Genomic DNA, 4946 nt, shown 5'->3' with positions numbered 1-4946 from the left:
TTCCTATGCGCTAATATATTTGCCCTATGCGCTAGCCTGTGTCTATGCGCTATTATTTTCCTCCATTGCGCTACCTAAACTAAGCTATGCGCTAGACTCTGTCTACGCGCTAATCTATCCTCCCTAGGCGCTCGCCTTTTCATTCTATGCGCTAGAAACACTCTGTGCGCTAATCTAATCTTCCTAAGCGCTACCTGTTAAACCCTATGCGCTAGGTTATGGTCACGCGCTAACCCTCCGGCTTCCTGCGAACTTCTATGCATCCTATGCGCTAGGTCAAAGTGATGCGCTATCCTGTTTCCCTTAAGCGCTAACATTGGCTTTACATGCGCTGTTTTCCGTCTATGCGCTAACCTAAAAATCCTATGCGCTACTAAATATTTTCGGACGCGGCCCCTAAATCTGACACCGATGCGCTAGATCGCATTGCGTATGCGCTACTGTTTACCTTAGATGCGCTAAACCGCAACGCCCAAACTTAAAAATTCAAAAAAACACCTAAAATCGACAAAATCAAAAATCAAAAAAGGGTCAAAAGGGTTGACTTACTGGTGGTCCATGCGCTGCAGGTCTCCGATATCTCCGAACGCGCTCGAAACGGTGTCTGTGGTAAGGAATCGGCATTTTCTCTCCAGAGCAAATTCTCTTTTCTTCAAAGTCAACAAGCACAAATGAATTCAAATCAAACCCTTTTCCCTTTTTATAGGAGAAAAATGAAATTAGGGTTACCTCACTGGACCTGTAATATGGTCGCGGTCTCCCCTATACTAAAACATTTTTTAATTTATCGGGAGATGAATCAATTTACACACTAACTACACGCATGAAATCCTACACATCCTACGAACGTCATCAATTTAAATCAGAAATTTTCCAACCAAAAAAATATTGATTCATCTCCCGAGGGGGCATCACATCGCATCTCATCTGGGGCACGATTGGCAAATCAAAAGAGCGACACAAAAATTGCATTTGATCATAAAAACACAAAAACACATCATTTTCTTTGAATTAACATGTGCACACACGTCACTTCAAAGAGGGGCAAAATGTAGACGTATAAAAATGACCACATTCCTAAATGAATATTTTATGTTCATTTTTCTATTTGATTAAATCCAATTTAATTAAATTATCCACATTCTTCTATTTTATTAAATAAATTATTCAATTTATTTAAATAAAATTCACTATACCATTTAATGAATAAATCATTTTATTCAATTAAATCCCCCTAGCCACTTTTAATTAAATTCAAATTTAATTAAATAGTTATCCTAAATTGAATAAATCAAATTTATTTAATTACAACCAAATTGAATGAAAATCAAATAATTCAATTAAATCCTATTATCCCCCATCCACTTGCAAAATCCCAAACCCCTTCCTAATCCCTTCTAGAATCTTCTAACCAATTCTAATTAACCTAAACCCCCTCTAAACTTTGTCACATCCCTAAGCAAAGGGAGGTCACTTCTCAAATGGCCCAAAGTCTTGGATAACCATTGAAGGTTTTCAACCTTCAACCACCAAAAACCCTAAAGTCTTTGAAAACCATTGAAGGCTTCCACCCTTCAACCACTTAATCCCCAAAGTCTCCAATAACCATTAATGGTTATTTCAAACCCTCCCACATGGTTAAAACATTTGTTTTGACTCAACCTCTACCCAACCCAAGGGTCTCATCAGGTCATTAATGCTTTGACCATGATTATCTCTTAATCATTTGCACAAAGGTTTATCTTTGGATTAGATCCTAATTCAGTGGGTAAACCTAACTTAGACTTGACCCTTAGCCTTTAGATAACCATGAGGTCTCCTCAGGCCTTTAATGCCTCCAACCTCTTCTTTCAACCCAATCTGGTGTGGACACTTGTCACCATGTCATTGGTGCCAATTGTGCACATGGATCCCCAACTTTCAAACCTGGCCCTTGATTAAACCTTTCAATCCTGGCCATCCATTGCCCTGTTTGTGCTATAAATAGAGCTCTCATTCCTCCATTTTGATCAATCATCTTTCAAATTTGAAGCATCACACTTATGCTCAAATTGTTTCAAGCTTTCATATGCTCCTCATTTAGCCTCTTTTACATCATAAATTAATCATGAACATGCATGCTAAAGTAGTTTATTTATCATTTTAGCTCAATCATAGATTAAATATAGTATGCTAGGATAGTATTCATACTAACCCTGTCATCTTATCATTTAGTTTGTTGCATTTCAAGCATCTCATCTAGCTTATAACACATCTCATACTAAGATCAGTTAAAAATCTCTCTCGTTCTCATATTTGCCATCCCTAGACCATTTTGCTCAGTAATCTGAGAGCAAAACATTGGTTTGAGGGACATTGTGAGATAGAGAACCATGGGACCCTCCTTGGGAAGCTGAGTAACACTGCGTTACTCCATAGCTTGCATCAAGAAGTCCTCTGTGTGTGTGTGGATTGGTATTTTACGTATTTTTCACATTTTAAATTTTATTAATCCATTTTTCCCACATACAACTATCAATTTAATAATACCCAAAAATAGATAAGGGATTTCCTTTGGTCTAATGGAAAAGGTACTAGGAAGCAACATGTAGTGAAATGGGAGTGGTGTACTATGCATAAACTCTATGGTGGGATGGGTCTAAAAGATCTCAAATTACAGGGCATTGCCCTCACATCCCAATGGATCCTCAAAGCCATGGATGGAGATGAGCCATGGAAAATCCTAATAAGGAACAGTATTTCATCCTCAATTCCTAAGAAAGCCAAGAAATGGAAGGATCTCCCCATGATAGGCCTTCTTCTTGGACAGATAGAGATAGCCCCAGCTGAGTCAGAGGTCTTTAAGTCCCTAAGGAAAGCTTGGGAGCAGGTGAAACACTTGGTGCAAATCAATGTAAATGGAAATAGACAGGGGTAGATTACCAGTGACAGATCTATATGGTAGACTCTAATTCATAATGGGAAACCATTGGCAGCTCTGCAAGGCTGCTTTGCACTAAAGTGGCACAATATGGGAATTAAGTATTTTGACCAGATTCTGGAGAATGGCCAATTGAGAACATGGGAGGACTTGAAGATTACCTTCTCTATCCCGCTGTCCCAGAGCAGAACATATAGCATCTTGAAATCAGCCTTAGCCACTTCTCTTCCCCCACCTCACCCTTCTCTCCCCCACTCTTCAATCTCTGCACTCTGCTGGGTTGATGGCACACCTCTCCCCTCCCTTAAAGACAAATGCATATATGTGTCTCTCACTGAGGCAGATGCCATTTTTCTTCACCTGAACAGATGTTGGGAACTAAAATGGGAACCAAAGGAGTGGAAAGATATGTTAGGTAAATTCTAGGGGTCTCAAAATGAACCTAAAAAACAATTCTTTGGCTGGAGACTACTACTAAATAAACTCCCCATTAAAGACAAGGAGGGTAACTTCCTAAATTGCAAAATTTGTAGAGTACCAAAATCTGTAAAACACATATTTTTTTAATGTCACTTTGCAAAGGAAATATGGAACTTGTTCGGTCTTAATTTGGAAACTAATGGTATTGAAATCATAAATGTTGTTTTAGGCTACATTAAGGGTTGTAGGAAAACTGCAAATATCTTCTCATCCTATTTATCTTTAGAAATTCTTTGTCTCATTTGGAAATACCGTAATGATGACGTCTTTAATGACAACACCAGGCACCTCACTGAGTCTCTTAGGAGACTCATTTTTTATATTGTTTCAATGCAGGTCACTATGGTTATAAAGTTAGACTCAGAAAAGTTTGATAGATGGATAAAGGAAGGTGCCACCACCATTTTGTAGCGTCCTAAAATTGTGACACTTGCAATTTTGACTGCATTTGGGTCTTCACGATGGCGGCGCAACGTTGAACCTGAATGGAGACCCCGAAACTTGTTTACGACACCAAAAACTGCATCTTTTTGCACCTTGGCCTGATCCTTCCTTGCACCCTGTTGTCCCGGGAGGTGGGACCATGGCGCCTAGCGCCGTGGTCCCTGGCCCTATTTTGGGTCCAGTCTCTTTTGGGCATCGGGTCTTTAAGTTTGCAATTCAGAAAATAATGTTTCTAGGTCGGCCTAAGGTCAGAAAAATCAGTCTATCAGCCCTAATTGACAAGTATATAAACTACATTTCCCCTCCCATTTGAGAAGAAAAGGAGGGAAAGAAAGAAGGGGAAAAATATATGCAAGCAAAAGGTGGAAGCGATATTCAAACATTCAAACATTCAAGCATTCAAGCATTCCTTCAAACAATTGAGCATTCTAAGTATCCATTCAAGGCTAAGTGTTGCATTCAAGACAAGGATTCAACCATTGGAGAGGAGATCACTTACAACATACAAAATGCAACATTCATTACACCTTCGCATGTAAGAATACAAACATTCTTACAACAAGGTATCAGTACTTGTTTACATTACAAACATTTACATTTACAGCATTCTCATTTCTTGGTTAATTCCAAAACTGGGGTTTGACCTAAAGGCAAACCCCTAATCCCTAACCCCCCCAATCGTCCTCTCTTTGCTATGTGTAGGTTGCAGGTACGCGGCTGTAATTGAAGATCTGGAATCCTTGTGCAGAGACGAATAGATCCCCCTTCGTTTTGCGGATTTTTCGGAGGACCGTGTGCACGTCGGGCGCCATCGTCCTGTCAACTTTCGCTCAAATTTGCAGAACAGCATCATCTCGACATTTTACTGCTAATTCCAGGTCTGCAGCTTCATCCCGTATCCCTATCTCTATTTATAAGCGAATCTTTTTTACTTTACATGCATTCCTAGTTCAATCTTTCTATCTACATTCTTTACAAAAGAGGGTATCCTTGATGTCTCAACCCTTGAAACTCATTTAGAATCCAGTCTTGCATTGTGTGGGATTGGATCTTGTGGGTTTCAACCCCTCTTTTGAATGTAAAGTCCCTCCTAAGTGAAAAC

Source organism: Cryptomeria japonica, chromosome 7, assembly GCF_030272615.1.
Source record: "Cryptomeria japonica chromosome 7, Sugi_1.0, whole genome shotgun sequence".
Taxonomy (NCBI): Eukaryota; Viridiplantae; Streptophyta; class Pinopsida; order Cupressales; family Cupressaceae; genus Cryptomeria; species Cryptomeria japonica.
The sequence above is the reverse complement of the archived record's forward strand: the minus strand, read 5'-3'. Positions refer to the sequence as shown.